This window comes from Bombus vancouverensis, chromosome 17 (genome assembly GCF_051014615.1).
Source record: "Bombus vancouverensis nearcticus chromosome 17, iyBomVanc1_principal, whole genome shotgun sequence".
NCBI classification, from domain to species: domain Eukaryota; kingdom Metazoa; phylum Arthropoda; class Insecta; order Hymenoptera; family Apidae; genus Bombus; species Bombus vancouverensis.
Window position 1 is genome coordinate 5,745,349 of NC_134927.1, and position 20,985 is coordinate 5,766,333.

The 20,985-nt window shown below is 45.0% G+C and overlaps 2 long non-coding RNA genes across 2 annotated transcripts in view; one reads left to right on the plus strand and one right to left on the minus strand.

The window, feature by feature from the left end:
* LOC143303861 (uncharacterized) overlaps nt 1-20,985 on the plus strand; it is a 67,379-nt gene that overhangs the window by 22,644 nt on the left and 23,750 nt on the right. The window lies entirely within an intron of this gene.
* On the minus strand, nt 6,931-13,096 carry LOC117166025 (uncharacterized). Its single transcript, XR_004466140.2, has 4 exons — nt 11,402-13,096; nt 11,168-11,326; nt 9,756-10,070; nt 6,931-9,280 (listed from the first exon to the last, which is right to left on the minus strand). It is a non-coding gene; the product is annotated as an uncharacterized LOC117166025 (long non-coding RNA).

Here is a 20,985-nt window from a genome sequence, read left to right on the forward strand (position 1 = left end):
AGCAAGAATCCTAGCCTCTGGCGGAAAGCGAAACGTTGGCTGAGAGTGCACACGAAGGGACAGCTGTGCAGACGTACATGTGGTGGGCCTCTTCCAACATCAGGCCCCACTCTGTCGTTTGCCTTTTGCCCACGCTATAGCACGGATGGCACGACACTATAGCTGTTTCCGGTATGCTCGTCCTTTGTACGCTTTCGAGCGGCTGTTTCCACAGACTCGCACGGTCGATCCTTCGTTTCTTGCAATCTCAAATTTTTCAAACTGTCGAATGTTCCGCGTGCTGTCGTATAATCTTCGCACAATACGCTTTCCGCGCTTTTTGTTAATATTTGTCTTCTGGTTTTTCCATCGATATGGCATATTTACGCTTGCAGAAGCAACAGCCAGTGAGAAGTTTGCGCAAGCAAGCAGAAAGGGATACGGAAATCAGATAAAGGATTAATTATCGTTATTTTAATTGCGACGTTTCGCTGTAACATCCAGCGGCCGAGAGGTCTTCTCAAATGAGGGAAATACGTATGTTAATATTTGGCGTTAATTAGGTGCTGGAATTGGGAGGTTTTATGGCGTGTTAATCTGCAAGGAAGCAGCGAGGAATGTTTTATACCAACTAATTCTCCTTTTTATTCCTAACAGCTAGCTTGATAGTTGCAAGTCAGAAGAGCCTCATATTCTGCTCTATTTCTATGCGCTGCTGTTTCTCCTAAGACTGCGAAGTAATTTTTCTTCCCTCGAAACGAGCGAGCCTTCTCGACCTCTGATCTGTCGATGATATTAAACGCAGTATTCGGTTAAATACAGTTTCCACTCTAACAGTCAAAATCAATGAGAAAATCAGATACTCGGAATAAAATAGCAAATGTGGTAGCATTCGCGTTAGAACTTAACATTTCCCTGGTCGTCGTATCTTCCACCTTTCTACAAATCTACAGAATTGAAATCTACAGACTGTGAACACAGAATTGCAGTATCCGTAACGCGCTACGATAAATCATCGTTAGGCCTTTAAATGGCTTGAAATAGTTGGTCCTAAGATATCAAACGCATCGGTGCTCGATCAACTCGTACGACCAGCCAACCCTCTAATTATTTCAACCTACGTCCACGTGCACGCGTCCTTGTACACATTCGGTATCGCGTCGGTCGATAATTATTCGACACTCGAGTAACCTTGGCTCTGCTGCAGCAACAAGCCTGCTTCTTGTACAGCCAAATTGCAGATTCTTATCTCGTCTTGCCAATCAATCGTCGATTGATGCGGAGAGAGGGCGAAGTAGACGGAGCGAGAGGAACGCGGGGCAAAACGAAGTGCAACAGGAAGAACGTTAATGCACTTATACCTGAAGTATATGTGTACACACGAGGCTCGTCCAGCCGGCTGTTTCACGCAGCTGCTCGACGCTGGCGGCGAGCTGTCCGCTCGGCTGCGACGCGTCCCGACGCTCCCTCGGCCGTCGAACACGCATAAGCGCGCGTCTCGCTCGAGGAACGCCAGGGGTTCGTTAATTGCGTTAATATAATTACGAACTCTCGTAAGAAGATAACGCGATGATTAATTTTATTGTTTGGTGTTTTACTTTAATTAAAGATTATTCCTTTAATTACGCTGGCTTGTTAGGGAAGAATTCCCGGCGACCTTGGCAAACCAGTCTAACGAGAGAATGGAATTTTGGATTCGTTATGGGAGTTTTCTAAGCGGCTACTGTACCCTCACTTTATGACACTTTATGACCGCATGAAAACATACTTCTTAGTTTCCTATTTTCTTTCATACTTCCCCATTCCTATTTTCGTAGTTAATAAGCTAAAACTAATTTTCTCAATGTACTGTACGTATTAATTTCAATTCAGAGTATCTTACTATTATTATTAATTGGATATAGTGCACTGCTATATAATATTGATAGTTCAAGAAAAGTATTAAAGCAGTGAAAATTATAGAGTTTTTAAGAAAGAGGACGACAGAAGCAGGACAGAATCGCAACAGACGGACATTGCAAAAGTGTCTTTTGCTCCGCCTCCAAGGGTTTGCACCCCCCCCAAATGTTTTCAAAATTTCCTAAGGAATTATACCTGGCTTTATACCCGAGCAAATTTTATGACCGCATGAAAACATACTTCTTAGTTTCCTACTTTCTTTCATACTTCCCTATTCATATTTTCGTAGTTAATAAGCTAAAACTAATTTTCTCAACGTACTGTACGTACTAATTTCAATTCAGAGTATCCTACTAATATTATTAATTGGATATAGAACGCTGCTATATAATATTGATAGTTCAAGAAAAGTATTAGAGCAGTGAAAATTTTAGAGTTGTAAGAAAGAGGACGACAGAAGCAGGACAGAATCGCAACAGACGGACATTGCAAAAGTGTCTTTTGCTCCGCCTCCAAGGGTTTGCACCCCCCCCCCCCCCAAATGTTTTCAAAATTTCCTAAGGAATTATACCTGGCTTTATACCCGAGCAAATTTTATGACCGCATGAAAACATACTTCTTAGTTTCCTACTTTCTTTCATACTTCCCTATTCATATTTTCGTAGTTAATAAGCTAAAACTAATTTTCTCAATGTACTGTACGTACTAATTTCAATTCAGAGTATCCTACTAATATTATTAATTAATTAATTATCCTACTAATATTATAGAACGCTGCTATATAATATTGATAGTTCAAGAAAAGTATTAGAGCAGTGAAAATTATAGAGTTTTTAAGAAACAGGACGACAGAAGCAGGACAGAATCGCAACAGACGGACATTGCAAAAGTGTCCTTTGCTCCGCCTCCAAGGGTTTGCACCCCCCCCAAATGTTTTCAAAATTTCCTAAGGAATTATACCTGGCTTTATACCCGAGCAAATTTTATGACCGCATGAAAACATACTTCTTAGTTTCCTACTTTCTTTCATACTTCCCTATTCATATTTTCGTAGTTAATAAGCTAAAACTAATTTTCTCAACGTACTGTACGTACTAATTTCAATTCAGAGTATCCTACTAATATTATTAATTAATTAATTATCCTACTAATATTATAGAACGCTGCTATATAATATTGATAGTTCAAGAAAAGTATTAGAGCAGTGAAAATTTTAGAGTTGTAAGAAAGAGGACGACAGAAGCAGGACAGAATCGCAACAGACGGACATTGCAAAAGTGTCTTTTGCTCCGCCTCCAAGGGTTTGCACCCCCCCCCCAAATGTTTTCAAAATTTCCTAAGGAATTATACCTGGCTTTATACCCGAGCAAATTTTATGACCGCATGAAAACATACTTCTTAGTTTCCTATTTTCTTTCATACTTCCCTATTCATATTTTCGTAGTTAATAAGCTAAAACTAATTTTCTCAACGTACTGTACGTACTAATTTCAATTCAGAGTATCCTACTAATATTATTAATTGGATATAGAACGCTGCTATATAATATTGATAGTTCAAGAAAAGTATTAAAGCAGTGAAAATTATAGAGTTGTAAGAAAGAGGACGACAGAAGCAGGACAGAGTCGCAACAGAGGGTACAGTAGCAACTTCCTCAGGCTACGAATCCTTCAGCGTGTCTTTTATGGCAATTCTTCGATTCGCCGTTGTACACTGACTGCCGGACAAGCGTTCACCTTCTCATTGCCTTTTCGCTTCCGACGGATTTAGGGAACGAGTTTAACCTTCGTCGAGCTTCCGCGAAAAGCATTGCTGGCAGATCAGCCGATATATTTTCCTATTCGACTGGTAATTTCGACGCGTTTGAAACGCGCAAGCAGACGTACGACTGAGGGTAAGGAGATCTGTTATACCGTGTAATATCACGCTCAATTATTTACGTTAACGAGGACACGCGGAGAGATTAGCAACAGGTTTATTTCGAATACTCGAATCAATGGAAAGTTTCATTTAAAACGAGATCTCGCCGGATAAAAGAGAAATTATCCTTTTGCGATGCTTAATTACCGGCTAATTAATTAGCTATTTAAGTACCGCGGCTAATTAAAGAGGATGAAATTGTTTCATCTTACGACCAGTACGTAGACAGTGCGTAGACAAATTTTCTATTCTGCTTCGACTTTTAGAAACTCGTCATTTTTCCCCATCGATTGTATATTCGCGCGAAATTATATCATCCGCTGTTCGATACGATTCATATTTCTTTTATTTGCGCTAGAACCCGCTGTTCATCGCAGTGAACAACGCGAAGATAACATTTACATGCATGCGAATCACCTTCGCACGCAAAGTAAAGTTGAGCACCGTAACGGGGTTAAAAGCGTGACCATAGTGATAACACTGCCATAACTAATAAATATTTATACGGTTAGGACCATAGACGATCCATATTTCATATTATACAATTTCTCATTACGAACTGCATACTAAACGACATTTTATTTCCTACGAAACTATTACACGCCAATAACCATGCGAAAGGATCGATCATTTAAATCATCTTCTGTCGCTCTGCACGCGTAAGATTATAACGACGATCAGGATAACGCGTAATGTTGATACATTTGTCTTGGAAGCTTCTCGTGATGCGTTTTGTAAAATTGCATTTTATTATGTGTATTATTATTTATATTTTATATTCTATTATTATATGTATATATAGGGTGGTTGGTAACTGGTGGTACAAGCGGAAAGGGGGTGATTCTACGCGAAGAAAGACGTCGAAAATATAGAATAACAATTTTTCGTTCGAGGCTTTGTTTTCGAGAAAATCGACTTTGAATTTACGCTCGGTACGCGTCCACTTTATCGCGTCTCGTTGTAACGGATCTCACTGTAGATCGTTGTCTCGATTAACGTTATTTTTCTAATTTTTTAAGTTTTTAAATTTTCAAATTTTTATTCTATATTTTCGACATCTTTTTTCACGTAGAATTCACCCCCTTTCCGCTTGTACCATCAGTTACCAACCACCCTGTATATTAAATATTGTTTTGGGTAAAACAATTTCTAAACTCGGTGCTTCGAAGACGCAAAGTTGATATACGGAATTAATAAAATAATTGCAACATCGATATTCTTCGTTCATACGTTCAGCTATGCTGTGTTTCCCAAACTTACATTTGCGGTTTGTTCCGTATATTAGTAACACCCAGTATATGCTAGAAATTTTCGAAACCATTCTCGTTGGATTATTTACGTTCAATATTAGCTTCGTCGATGTTCCGAGTCTTCAAAAAATCTGAGCAAATTTTTGATGGTAATAGAAAAATTCCTTTCTTCCCTTTTGTGTAGGTCTCTAGGAAAAACTGGAAACATTTCTTAGAATTCTTTCGGGAAGTTCGTTGTATAAATTTGGAAAGACGTTTCCTGAAGATCGATAAGGCAAGTGAATCGATAAATTAAATTAATACATCGGGTTGATCGGGAAGTTGAAAGCGAGATCGAAGGAAAATTCAGAAGCAACGCACGTTCGTGGGATTAGCATTTCATTCTTCCGTTGAATAGCCTCGTCATTCTGCCGGAAATCTTTTCTCCATTTTTTAATAGGAACACATTCGCCACAGATTTCTAACGTATTCGATTGCGTGGCACGAACAAAATTCACAACAACCAGAATAAACGACAATCTTGCGAATAGAAGAATATTCCAGTCGAGGTTCAACGTTTATTAAAAAAAAAAAAAAAAAAAAAACCAAAAAATTCTCTTTTCTCTGTCTCTTGACAATTTCTCTTCCATATCGAACGTTTGCTTGCTGAATATTTATCTTTCAATGAGAAAAACGACCCATTCGGGCATCTTGCGTTCCTCTGTCTGATAAAATATCCTAATAAACGATGCTCTTCTATCGTAGTGAAACATAAAGGAGAATTTAATATCCGCTACCTTAGACACGCTACGAACTTTCTAAATATGTAACTTAATATTTGTTTTCCATCCCTTGCTGCGCATATTTCGTACAATTACGCTCATTATATCCGCGTAATAATGCTGGCCCCAAGTAGCATAACACATTCCTCGGGCGAATGCCACCTGGCTAACGGCAGCGAAAAAATGTCTTTTAGAATGCGTTTGCTTATCTGAAACGTCGGCGATGTACAGGACGATACGATGTTCCAAATATAATTCCAACGCGGCACAGGGAAGTCCACGTCGGATCGCACCTTCCTGTTGCGTCACGCATGCCAACGCATAACAGTACTACGTACTTACAGTCTGCCAGTGAGTACATAAACGCACCGCTGTTTCAGAACATCGTCGATACACCTACGTGTAGGTAATATCGTGTTCGATGCCGGATACAAACATCTGGGATAGTGATCGGCGATCTCGCATGATTTAACAGTAGCCAACGTCACCAGGTCTGGTCAGGCGACCAGTTTCCAAATTTCATCCAAAATTCTGCGTTCGTCGTTATTTATTTTGTAGCTGTAACTTTGCGTAAATTGCTGTATTATTAGCCATATGAAAACCTACTAATTCCAACGTGGAAATCCTTCGACGATTCGGATCAAAGACTCTAAGATTCTTAAAAGGTGCACCTTGCTATGTTACCAACGAAACGATACATCGCGACCTTGAGATACCCACAGTTAAAGAAGAAATATGCAAATTGAGTAATAGATATAACGTAGGAATTAACAAGCACCAAAACTTACTAATTATTCAATTACTCGACACGATGGATCAGATCCGCAGACTAAAAGGACACCCTCTAGATTTAATCATTGGATTCTGCTACGATCAAACATACGATAATTATTTATTATTATCGAGGATAATTTATTTATAATTCTCAGTGAGAATTGATTGTAAAGTTCTTCCAAATAAAAAGAAAAATAAAATTCCTATATTACTCAATTAGTCGGTTTCTCAGCTTTTGTTAATATTGGCAACTAAGTGATTGCGGGTTTTGTCGATACCACTTAATGACAAAACCCGCAATCACTTAGTTGCCAAGCCAATACAAGAATCTGCGTGAAGTTGGACGAACGAAAGGAACAACATTGCGAATGCAGAATTTTAAATGAAATGGAACGTAGGCGATGGTTTGTCCGGGTGTTAAGTCAGACAGGAAGCATTTGCTGCTTGGTTTATTATTAAATATCTTCTCGTTAGTTGTTAAAATATCTTTTGTAGAATATGTTGCAGGCTTCGGTGCTAATTCAGTTAAATGATAAAACGTCAGATACCTAGCGAATTAAATCGATGTAACGAGGAATTATCAAAGAGATAATAAACTGGCGTAGGCGGTGGCTTTTTCTGAATAGTTTATTACGTATAGGAATTATTTATTAAAATATCTCCGGCAGAATATTATGGAATAGTGCGTTTGGAATTCATGTAACGCGAGATTATTAAATTAATAATAAATTTGTGTAAGTTCTATTGTTTCCTGAATATCGCACATTAACATAGTCAGGCAATTACACAGCAGCTAACTTATTAGCATATTTCTTCTCATAAGTCGCGACAATACGTACTTATATTATACACTATTTATTACGTTAATAATAATTGCACATTGTAAGTAAACGTTAGATATCGATTTGCATGGAGCAAGCGTTTTACGCGATCTTCGAAGTCGACGTTGGGAAGAGAAGTTACAACTCCAATTTTTTATTTTCTCCAATGTCCATACGTGTTTCTTATTGACAAAAGACAGGATGATTCAATTTCTCACGTTCGAAAATCAGTTAACCATCGAACACTGCTTTTCTATCACAGACTACGTAAAAAATAATTCCCTTGGACGTTAAAATAATTCCGATGCTCGTTAAATTAGAAAATTTTCTCGCAACTTGCGTAATCAAACCTTATCAGACCTGGCGAAACAACCAGCTTGGAAGTTTTATTTAAAACTGTACATTCGTCGCTATTTCTTTCGTTTGTCCGACTTTATGCAAATTCCTGTATTAACAGAAATCGAGAAATCGACTAGTCGGATGATGTAAGAATTTACATAAAGTTTGCCAAGCTGAAGAAACCTGTAACAATGAACGTACAATTGTAAATTAAATTTTGAAACCAATCACTTCACTGTACATATCATATTTAGACACATACAATTAGACGTCACAAATTACAAACTAAACAGCCGAATATGAAACGTAGATCGCTGAAACATTCCACTGAAACTCACACAGCTCCACCTTTCGTCACTATTCGCAGTCGATTTGTTTGCAGTTCGTCGATGTACGTTCCTTCGATACGCAACAACGCGCATCGTCTCGCTGCTTGCTCCTTAAGTCGAAGAGCGTTGGTCGGGTCGCTGCTCGCTTATCGTGACAGGGTGTCGATTATCAGACGATATCGAAGCTGCGGGACGTGTCGCCCTATTAATTGCCACGATCAATGCAATTATCGCGAATTCCATAGACGAAACTTTGACCACGTGAAAATAACGTTAATCGTTCGCCGCGACGTTATTACTTGCTCTCGATCCGCTTCAACGAGCGCCTGTGCTATCCACAGACGCGTACAAATGTGGCCGAAAAAAGGAAGCAACGATAGGCAAAAAGAGGAAACAGAAGAGAAAAGGAAAAGCGGGATATTGGTAGCGGAATCGCGTCGCATCGACGTACGTCTATTGTAATGATCTGCTCGTTCGTTATCGTCATTTTATTTCCCCATAATTGCAGACGCGCGTGCACACCGGTCTCGTAATTAAACCAGGTATTATTTCCCAAACAGCGCAAAGCACATGTTCCATAAATTTCTGCGTATGCCGGCAAAGGTGCGAGTTCGTCGCTCCGCCGCGATAATTAATCACGCCCACGCCCATGTATCTGGCCGCAGTAATTAACTTTTGTCGGGCGAGAACGCCGGAGGAGGGAGGGCGAGGCACCTCCTCCCGCCTCGTCCCCATCGGCGTACGAAAGTCAGAATCTGGCAACGCTGATTACCAACTTCATTAATTCGATACACACGGAATAGTGTGGTGCGCGTGGCCGCGTTACAATTCCGTTGCCGGGCGCCGATACGCGCGCTTTTATTCCACCCCGCAGCGAGTTAATGGAATTAATTAGCCGAATGGTAAAACGCGGTCAATCCGCAAACAACGATATTACGACGCCTATAGTGGCGCGTAATGCCTTCAGGAACAGAACGAATGGCTTATATCGTTACATTGGCGTTGAGCGAGCGCCGGGTAAACACGCCGTGTCGTCATAACGTGTTATCATGCCGTGCGTGCCGATGCTCGGTGAAAGTTGCTTTGCTATTTTCAAATCGAAGTTTCGCGAATTCGCATCGAACGTGTGAACGTCCTGCGCGCCAGCCAGATCCTTCGCCGTTGCTTTCGTTCTTCACCAGCTGATCACGGCTGTTGCATTATCGTCGCTGAAAACGTAAGGATATCATCGACTGTATGAAAATTTCCTTTCGTTCGATCCTTTCCAAGCTAATGTTCGCGTCGCGATAAGAACGCAGGGAAGATTCGTGGCAGTTTGTTCGCCTGCAGAGTGTTCGATGGCCTTGTCGACTGCCATTGAATCGTCGAGTGCCTCGAATCGAACGCCCCTGCGAGACGTCTGCGATATTATGATTTCCTTTATGCGCACCCCATGAAACGCTGTATGCTACCATACGAATGTCAATGGCATAATAGTAAACTTCGATTGATATTTCCTCTCAATTCGGTCATCGATTAAGAATTGCTGTCTCTTATTTGATTTATATTAGTTTGCTATCTACTGTTTGCTAGTACGTAGTTTCGTGGACTTAATTTCTATGTGCGTTTCATATTACGCGTACTTATACGCCCGCTTTAATAGGTAGATAAATAAATAAATAAGTAAATGACGCGCCAGCCTACCTGTAGGAACCGTATTCTTCTCATTCACAGTTCGGTCTCGAATTTTCCATTCAGTGCTGCGCAAGCAGAGAAAGTGAAACGGTCAGGTTGCAACCCTGCAGCTAATAGGTCAAGAACACCAGGCGGAATTCCGTGATGGTTATGCTGGCAGACAGACGTCAAACTGCTGGTATGCGCTCGGTATTCGGTTCTATCATCTTTATGCCGTACTACGATACGTCCATGCGAACCTCCTCCTCCATCCATCTCTCTAGTTCTCTGCCAATTCGATCTTCTATAGGGTGGCTCATACGTAGTTCGTGAAGCAAGCAGTATCTGCGAGAAGAAAACAGTTGTCCTTCAAGAAGCTTTCGTTAACGTTAATTAAAATTATCGATAAAAGTATCTTGGATTCAATTCTCGTCGTTGGAACTCTGAGGAGAATGTACGTACGCGACGATAAATGACTTGTCAAGTTATGGAGTCCCATACACAGTGAGAAAGTCAGTCGATAACAGCCAGTTAGCTACCTCTGACGAGTATATTCGTCACGAAGAAACGTATATTCGTCAAGAAGAATTCGTCACAGTATACTCGTCATCGCTTGCTTCTCAAAGTGTCCAACGAGGTCGCAAGAGCCAAGGACCAACCCATTAAAGCGTTGACGCAACGCTTCGTTTGCGGTACCTTCCCATCGACTTACTTGCGTTCTCGAATTCTATTTTCGAACGACGTAGCTGCAGAAGCTACAGTTGCAAGGTGGCCGCGAGATTCGCCCACGTTTGCAACAACAGTAGGTTCGTGGCGAACGTGCCTAGCTACGGTATCTCTTCTATTGTCTGTCCATGGTTCACAGCCTCGCAAGTGCATGGCTTACGCGTCACGGAAGCTCAGCTGTCGAGCGGTCAACGTATCGCCATGGTCGTCCTTTGCTGTCGCGTGACCACGAGCCGTTCTCTTTCTGCCCAACAACGGAGTCGTGTCCGTTTGCCTGGCACCTAGCGGGTCTCGCGAGCCGCGGCAGGAACGCGGAAGAACCTTTGGCGTTGGTCTGGTCGCTTCCGCTCGATTTGACACGCGTCCACTGGCGACAAGCCGCCATTTGCGATTCATCCACGTGGAGCGAAGAAGAACGGCCTTGAGCCACACATAGGAAGATAGACCGACGTGGAGAGACGGATAGAACGAGACAGCGCGCGTAGGGAACAGGGTCGAGCGATAAAAAGGGTGAAAAGATTGTGTGAGAAGGGTGTGGAAGGGTGGGAGGAAGCGGAACAGCAGGCATAAGACGCAGAGAAGGAGAGAAAGAGAAGGCGCATCGAGCTACCTAGCGTAGGGTGAGCCCAGCTTATGTACGAATATGTACGAGCGCACAGGCCCACGTGGAAAATGCGCCAGCCTGTCTATATACGTGTGTAGGTACATACACGTACCTGTTGCTTACTCCATTGTTCTGCGTGTTGGTGGTTTTCATGTACGTGTACACGTTCCTCATCTGTCTGCCTCTTTCCCCTCTTCGCCGCTGCTTGGCGGCGTGTACTCTCGCAGCTACCGGCCACTCTCGCCAGTCCGGCTCTCTCATCCGCAAGAACCTACGAATGTAAGCAAAGTATATTTATGGAGGAACACGGTGCACGGTTGCTTCATCTCCTACTTGGGCCACGTACTTATGCACGTACACGAGGCCCTGCCACGAGGGAAGACGGCCGGGATCGCCGTTCGTTCGCTCTTCTTCGTGTACACAGAGTAGTCGACCGGATATTTATGTACACGTCGGATAAACGCTTGCGGAATGGGCAGAGGGTAAGACGAAGAGAAGACGCGAGAGCGAGCGAGAAGCCGAGCTACGCTTGGCGTACAACAGCAGCGCGCTGCGGATGGCCGCTGATCTTGCGGTCCTCGCCGCTCGCATTCACCTTCCCTCTGTTCGTTGTATCCTTCTTCAGTTTCCGTTCCTTTGGCCTGGCGGATCTCGCAGTTGCACGAGCCTCGCAGAGAATATAAACCGGAGCCCTTTCTTCGTGGCGGGCCGACCCTCGCGTGTACGGACGGCGTGTTAACGTTTACGCGAGCCCACGAGACCAGAAGTTTCTCCATTCATAACCGCGCAAGTGGATGCCGCAGCAAATGGTCCCTCGACCGCCTTCGGGCTGTTGCTCGTGCACGTACACGTAGAAGCGGCTCGCTTGCTCTCCTCTCTTCCATGGTAAATGTAGGTTACCGCCGGTGACGACTGTGCTCACGCTGCCGTGTTGCTTCGTTGTTTGCGTTCGTTCCCCCCTGCACGCTCGCCGTACGGGTTAGCCGTGTCCGTGGGAAGGCTCCCAAGGTCGCTCGTTGCCTTGTCATTGCTACGGTGACCCCTCTTCCGGCCATCGCCCGACCCCGCTTTTTCGGTGGAAACGTCAGCCGCAGGATGGGCCGTGCGATATTTTCTAACTCTGTTCGATTTGTCTTGATATTATCGACTTCTCGGGACCAACGATCTCGTCTCGCTTTTGCATTTTGCGTCAAAGCATCGTACACACTGCGGTCTATTTCCACCGATTCAGGACAGGTCCGAATTCCGAGGATTTTTAGGCTCCGCCGCCTGCATGGGAAATTTAAAGTTGCACTTCCAACTGCCACGATGTTGAGATATTTTGATTTTTGATCTCCCGGTTCTGCTTCTGCATTTTGACCCCAAGTTTCGTAGACACTGCGGTCTACTTCTTCGGGGAAGAACGAGAATTGAAACTTTCAGGCCACATTGTCTTCGTGGAAATATTCCGATGGAATATTCGGGCTCGATTCAGTTGAACGATTGGCAGCCGAACGCGTAGCATCGTTGTCACTGAAAAAAGAAGGAGAAAGTTTATGCCAAATAGCAGAATCATCCGACCTGTGACCGATCTACTTTTCTAACGCGAGTTTCTTATTTTATTTGGCTTTCAAGCTCCAAGTTGATATACATTGGACCATCGGTTGCTTTGAAAAGGACAAGGTCGCTCTGTAACGCAATGTTATTTCCACTTTCCGATATTGTTTTCCACCTTTTTTCGTACGATACACACACGCGCGCGTTCCTACGTTTCCCCTTCTTTCTTTCTTTTTTCTTCTTCGTATCTTCTATTAAACGTTCTTTTGAAGTTGGGTTAGTCAAACTCGAGTGGGCTGAATTCGAATAAGCATCGATTTTCCTGTAACTTGGTTGTTTCCTGATATTCTTTCGTAATTGAAATCCATTTTCTGATAAGCAATTTCCAAGCTGCAGATGAATGAATCGGTCTCTTTAATTCCCCCTGCGTTCGCTCTTTGAAAATGTACACGCTAGTTCGATGGTAGACGACGAGTCGAGGTGAATCGGATCTTTGCCCCTGGCACAAATTGAACTCTTCACACGGCGCGTGGTACGCTGAGATTGCTCTCGTGGAAATGTCGCGGCTCGTCTTAATGCGACGATTTGCGATTCAACGCTCGCTGATTTCGAGGAGGATGAAAGAAGTTTTCTAGTTGAACTGCTGGCCTTTGTGCGCCCGCTTCTATTGTCAACGTCTACATGGTACTCGGCATTTGCGGCTGAAAAGAAGTACTACTGGGACGAGCACCGTTTGTGTTTGGCCCGGTTAACATTTTGCCACAGCCTGATTTCCCTGAATTATCCGCTCTCCTTCTTTTTCCGCCAGCCGAGTGCGCCCCGATGAAATCTTTATTTCGCTCTATCCGCATTAAAACCATCTTCGCCTCCGTATTTCTCGCAAACCAGACAAAAGTTACCTCCATCTTGGCTACTTTATACGTTTTCTTCCAAATAGCACTGAATGAACAACTTCGAAAGACCGAGACTCGCAATATTTTGGATATTCTTTAACACCAAGAGCGTCGTGTGCCGATCTTTTCCACGATTCCAGCCTTTTCCTATGTAGTAGTTAGCAGCAGATAATATCCGCATTTCTATGACTTTAATTAGGCCCGCAATTAATACAAAATATCTTCCCACTTTTCAACTTCTGCCAAACCGTCTCTTCTCAGGTCTGTGAACGAAGGTTTATTCGCGATATTTTGCATATTTCTCAATATAAAGAGCGCGTGCACCGATTTATCGCGAGCTTTGAGTTATTCGCTTTTACTTTCCGCTGCTATCGTCTGTTCCTCTATGAGCGTTTCAGATCAGCAATTAGTGCGAAGCATTCTACCATTTTTCCATGTTCATCTTAATTCCGCCAAACTTCGTCTCTTCCCATGTCTGAACGAACGACATGGATGCATTTCGAAGGATTAAAATTCGCAGTTTAGTCGGACAGCAGAGAACGTGGCAATGGCATTTCTGGCTGACGAAAAGCCGCGCGAAATGGGCACGGCATTAGGACCATTGCGTCTACTCTGTACAAGTAGAAGGAAATTGCTGAAGAAAAGAAAAGACTGAAACTTTTCCACGCACCCGATGTAACAGAATAAATCTAGACAATAGACAGGGAACAGGTGTAGATACGGCCAGCCTGACAAGTGGCGCCCCGTCACTTAATCCCCGTTGGACCCTTGGTGCAACCCGCGAACTTTACCATAAGACAGTGGCGTGCGTTCCGTCTTTCCTCCTTCCTTGCTTTCACTTCTGGGTCGGATCTCGGAGTACTCGCAAAGTGGTTGTTGTCGCTGCTTGTACACACGTACACGCGATCGCTGGTGTACAGAACCGAAGACAGGGCTGGGTAGTGTAAAAGGAAAGTAGGGTGGTAGGTGAGAGACGATGCAGGCAGAGGTGAGCAACAGGTTCCCTAAAGCTCGAATGACACGCTTCGGGGATTTTCGCGAAACGGCTATTTTGCGTCCTGTGCCACAGTCCTACACTGGATGCACGTTGCAGATTGGCTCTGTATCTCGGCCCTCGCAAGATCGCGTAGCTTCTTCGATGGAATCGCGTCTTTCCATTCTGTTGGAATATTTCTCGAAAGTTGAGAAAAGCCAGGATTATCGGCTGTTGGCACGTACCTGTCGTTTCTTGCCTAATTATTAGATTACCTGATTTCCCTAAAAAAATTCGCAGCGCTGTTCTTGGACACGTAAAAATCCACAAGCGCCGCACCTGTTCGATGTTCGTTCTTAAAGCCATGCGATACCTCGATCCATTGAAAACGGTAATACCGCCAACTATTTCGGTGCGCAGCGGCGGCCTCGTAAATCGTAGATCGTGCGGTGCGGCAATAGCCGCAAGGTCAACGGTGCATCCCGATTTCGCGACGGGTAGCGAGCGGGATCGCGTGGGAACCCGGTGGTCCGTGCGTACGCACACGCCGCGCGTCGGCTCCAAGTTTCGAAAGCACGTGGCCGAATAAGTTTCGCTAGGGCCACGTCGGGGATTATACGTCACGGCACAGCTGAGCCTCTCTCGCATCCACGTGAAATACCGTCACGTTCCTCGGTCGTGTGCGTTTCACATGTACACACACGTACGCGTACGAACATCGGCTCACGTGCTACGTTTCCGTGTGTATCCGCCAAGGGGATGAAGGCAGGGGCGTAGAGATGAATATGTGAATATGTGCCACGTGAGCTAGCGGCCGAACGAAAGCGAAAACGAGGTTGGAGGGCCTCCTCCACCCTCAACCTCCTCCAACCTCATCCTCATCCTCCGCCGTCATCCTTCTTCTCTCTCTCTCTCTCTCTCTCTCGCTTGCTCGCACTGCGAGTTTGCCGCTGCTCGATGTATTGCACACCGATATGCACACAGCCGTGCAGCATTCGGTTCGATGTGTGCGGCATAGATGCGGAGCGAGGTCGAGTCCCGGTTTACTGGCTCACCCTCTCATCGCTCGCCTCCGACTCCTCCTACGTCGGATTTCCTAGTCAATACGTCCGTGACGTGAGTTTCGACAGCTTCTCCGCTCAAAACGAGTCTCTGTCGTTGCGGTATTCCTGGTCCCGTCAGCCGGATCCGGGGCAAGCTTGACGATTCAGTTTTCTTCAGGTGTTAACCTGCTGCTGCTGCTTCTGTCCCCCACTCTTTCCCAGCTTCTTGCTTCTTTTTAACGGAACCGTACAGTTTTTAACACACCGATCGATCGTTGCCTGTAAAAGGTTGATGAACCATTTGCGCGGAAAAAGTAGTCAGCTGCGAGGAAAAAGATTTCAGGTGAAACTGAGGAACAACGTGAATGATTCGATCTTGCCTTTCTGTCGAGCATTGGCAAACGTACGTGTAGCTTCACGAACAATTTCTCATTGTTATATTAATTGTGTTATATCGAAGATGTTATAAATTATAATGTTAGGTATTGTTCTATGTTATTACTATATAATGGTATCTAGCATCGTTGCAAGTTAACACTGTTACATACTGGAACGCCGTCAGTCAGAAGTTGTCGCACCTCTGTCTGCAAAACGACGTTCAGTCGTGGGCGATTATTATTCCATGTACTTGGTAGTTGCACGCGTCTGATAAATCGCCATGTGTCGCGGAAACGCGAATGGAAATTGTGTCACATTCGACAATGGATTTTGTGGTCGCGATTAGTCGCAAGTGGAAAAGAGGCCTTAGGTCGGACCGAGCTGTTCTTCTGTTCGATATTCTATTTCGTTTTTCATTAGTTTCGGTCGCTTCTAAAATGGGTTAACTTGGGCAGAAAGGGAAGAACAGACAGCTGACGACGTTATAAATATTTTTCGATAACCGTGCGCTTTGTAGTTGGTTATGAAAGCAATTTTTATACGCAAGGCCAACCGCTGTTGTTATTACTGTCACAGTTACTCCTACTCTTTCGCTGTAGTAAAATTTCACAGAGAATAACAAACAAACATACAGTTAATTTGCTTGTACACTTTATAATGGCACCACTTCTTTTCATCAATATGGGAAATCATTTAACTGTACGTTTGCCATGCTTGATCTTTGAGGAGATCTGCGACATGTTTAAAGAGATAAGATATCTTCCTTCTAATTGTTGTTTATCCTTCTTATGTTCCTGCGCACGTTGAATCATTTCCTCCCAAATTGAGACCATTACAAGCCCTAAAGGGAAAAAGAAAGGACAATACAAATTCCCATAAATAGAAGCGCCATCCGCGCCACCACGAAGCTGCAAGAAGTCCATTCCAACGATTTATAGTCCAGCAGCTTCGAATGGTCAAAATCTTTGCCTCCTTTCGGTTCGATCTACCGCTGTTCCCATACTACGAATCACGCGATAAAAGGAACACGGTCGATCGGCAGATTCGAACTTGCAGAGAAACATAATGGACGTGGTCGTAGGTCAAGAGCGCGCGATACGCGCAGTCATAATAGGAAGGTCGTTCTGATCGGCGTTTATCGGTCGGCGGAGTTTTTCAAACGGGCGTATTCATCAGAAAATATGTTGGCAAACAGCGTTGCCAAACAAAGCTCCTTCCTTTCTCCACGATACGCCGCGATTACGCGCGCATTCCGCGCATTACCGGTGGCACGCGCCGATTACGTAAAACACGGCTCGCTGCCGCATCCATAATGTACGAGTCGGCTTCGCCAAAGCACGCCAGGTCTGTCTCGGCCGCGAAAACACGCCGTGTGTTCGAAGCCGTACGATCCTATCGGTTCGATCTCGCTCCGGCTATCGTTCCCTTTGCTCCATCTTCCTTTTCGTCTCCCTCTCTCTCTTTATCCTCCGCTTCGTGCACGTCCAGCTGGAATAAGGAGCACAAGCAAGGCCGTGGTCGGCGGTACGCCGCGGTCTAAACTTGTCCGGCGATGAAAACTTGGCACGAAACATCCTAGTGACCCCATTGTCTGCTTTGCTCGCAGAGGCAACACTCTCATTCTTCCAGGCCCCTCCGCCTCCATTAAGCCCGAATTAACAAAGGGTAGATGTACTGGCGCCCACGACCCCCGACCTGCGAGCCTGCCACACCGTTTCCCCACCTCCTGCAGCTTCTCCGTCTCCTCATCTCCCTCCTGCTCCACCAACACCGACTCCTCCGCTTCTAACCGCCGCCGCTTTATGGCCGTCTCTGTTGCGTACCAGGGGCCATTTGTTTCTAACTGCCAGGCAAACACCAACACCCTCCGATCCGACCACCGGTCAGAGCAACAGGTCCTTCAGGACGCGATCACACGTTGGCCGCCAGCTTCCTACGCGCTGGCAAAGCCTATGCACCGTCCACTGGCCCAAGGTGTTCGCTGAGAGGATTCAGGACGCGGACGAGTACATCAGGAGACGAGATACGGCTCGAGGACGTGGAAATTTTGCCGATGTGGAATTGTTTGCCGAGGATGGCGAGGAGTGTGAGAGGGTTCGAGCAGGTACGAGATTTGCTACACGGACAGGTTTCCACTGTGTGCGCTTTTGTGTTTCATACGAGCAGTGGGAGGAGGAGAGTAGAACGGTTTCCTGGTCGTCTTGGAACATTTCACGCAATTGTTTCGTTGATTTGTATATTCCTGTCCGTATAACAGGTGGTTGGGTTGTACTCGAAGAAAGCTTCCTACTTCTCCGAAGCAAGTGGATGAGGCGAACGAAGGGAATGTTTATATCTCGCGCAGGAGATTCAACTCTCTCTCTCTCTTATGCTTTCGAAATTAATTCGACGAACATTCCATAGATTTCGTTCGATAGAAATTCACAGAACAAGGGTCGCGATATCGGCAACTAGAATTTTAAGTACGTAGTTCCGCGAAGAATATTTCCATCGTTATCAAATCGGCCAGTTAGATGAAAAAAATGAAAAACGTTTGAAAAAATTCATCGACGAGCCCACCGTCGTCGTACACCAGCGACGAGTTCGATTTTCCATTTTTTCCCGTGTCCGCACACAAGCAGAAGGCGCGAGTTGGTGAGTTGGTGGAACTCGTTAACGAAATCCTGAAGGCAATCAATCCATCGCGTTCGGAACGCACGCGACCGGAAATAAATCGTCGGATCACGAGCCATGTCGTTCGACACAGTCGCCACGGAGTACATTTTTCTCCCCCCTTTTTTTTTTTTTTTTCAAACTGGGTCAACGTGTGACACGGTATGGAAACTATAATAAATCTTGCTGGTAGGTGGCGTGGGACTTGACCTTGCCGCTTGAACTTGTCCCCTTTCCCGACAGCGTAGTTTCGACCGCCATATAACTTCGCCAGTCATTCTTCTTCCCCTGTTGGATCGCCGTAACTTGAATCATAAACTTCCGAGAAATAAAGGATTCGCGGAAACTGCCGTCGGATTCTGCGACGTACGAGCTTCCGGGGCATTTACCTCTGTCTGGCCGGCTCTCCTTCCATTGTTGCTGAACGTCGATTGTCCCTGTTCCTTCGCCAACCGCTGTCTCTCGAATATCTGCACCGGCGTTGCGTAAAATACAGACGTTTCGTACAATGGCTGGCAAATCTATACAACGTTTAACTGTTCACGAAATATTCGATGTACTGTACGACGATGCTAACGAGTTATCATTAGAATCGTTGAAGAACAAAGGAGCGTGTCGTTAGAGCAAACGCGACCACACTTTTCGCAGGAGATTTTCAAATAGACGAGCATCGACAGTGGTAGGCAAAGTATGATCAGCAAACCGCCAACAATAGACCGTTCAAGCGTTGCAAATATTTTAGTTGCCTCTCGTAATTATTTACACACGCATCGGCGCAACATAACTCCCTACGAACTACGCAGCATCCTGCGTGCTCGCAAATATTGACATTAAAATTCCATTGGCCAAATGGCGGGACAGGAAGCATCGACGAAACGTTCGACCGAATAGTAATAATGGAAAAGGATTGCTGTAATACGGAGCCAGCTTCGCTATATTTCCGGTAATTCGAGTAGACCAGCGAAAAATCGCGCAAGAATTTTCCTTCCGTGCAACTGTTGCGTAATTTGTGTCGATTTCTCTGCGTTGTATCTTCCTTAGTATCGCGTGTTATTGGATTAAACCATAAATAATGGATAGTATCGACTATAGCGTTGTAATTATGGTAAATCTATGCAGGATATTTCTGCCGCATAAACAAATTGTAGCAGCTTTTGACACGCTGCTGAACTAGAACGAACGAACACGGATTCTTTTTTAAATTTCAAGATTAATGTTACAATAAGCACGGAGAATGATATATACGACACTTAGGATCATAACTAAAACCGTCTGTAACTGTAACGTAAACTCGATGACTTTTCCGCTGATTGAGTTCGCAGGTCAGTTCAACTGTCCTGGCCTTTGACCGATTGCGCTGTGTCGTATGCACCAGGACCAGCTCGAAATCCATGGAAATGGAGTCACTTTTTTGAAACATGAAAATACAAGTTGGAGTAACCAACTTTCGCGAATCTCGTCAGACAGTGCAGGCCTATCGATTCGCGTGCGTTCGCAGGACGACAGGACAGGACAGAAGGGGAAGGTCGTTTCACGTTGCGGCGATAAGAAGACAACGCGAGAGCTTCGGTCGGCAATCCGTTTGGCGACGAAACAAGCGCGCAGCGACGTTGGTAACGGCGCGAGGCTGCGAAATAAATGGAGGGAATGCCAGCGTAAAACGTCGATAAGCCGAAGAGATGAAAGGGCGAGAACGGAGCCCGTAACTGGCGGTACATGTGGGCCAACAGTTTGTCGAGGTGACGTCGCTACGATATGGGGGCAGGTCAGTGATATCCAAGCGGAGTTTAAACGGTTGTTCGCCTGGCTACAAACTCTCGATGGCCAGTGAAGGCTCTCGAACTGCTCTCAAGCACGCTGCAACAAAACAAACCTGTCGACTTCGTTCCACTGGTCGCCCTTTCCAGCGCTCTTTACTACCCTTCCCTCTACAAATAATAATACTATCGATTCGCTTTTCTACCTGCTCCTTGCAGACACAAACGCGCGCTGTTCTACGTGTTTCGTCCGCGTGTCTTATTCGCTCTTTAAGTTTGCTATTATTTTCTTGCAAAACGAAGGGAACCTTTGCAACAGCCTGGAAGATTATTACGCCAACGTTTCCCCTTTTCCACGAGATTCTTTCGCCAAAGTGCGCTGCGTCTCGTCTTAGCAGCGTGTGATTCGAGCAGCCGTAAGCCCAAGCACGGTTCATCCCCGTTGCTAGCTGGTAGTTATTATGCGTGGGGCGAGTTTCAAAGACCGTGATCGTAACCTAACAATCAGGGCTCCGGGTAGTTAGTGGGGCTATTAGCCGACGTCGCTGTGCCGCCCAGTAATCAACGCCTGGGCCGCGTGCTCCTGGTGAACGATAGAGCAAGAGTGAAACAGAGAGGGACGAGGACGCAAAGAGGAGAGGCAGGACGCCGTTGCACGCGCTTTGAGCCACTGAAACACCGTAACGGCACAATTATCG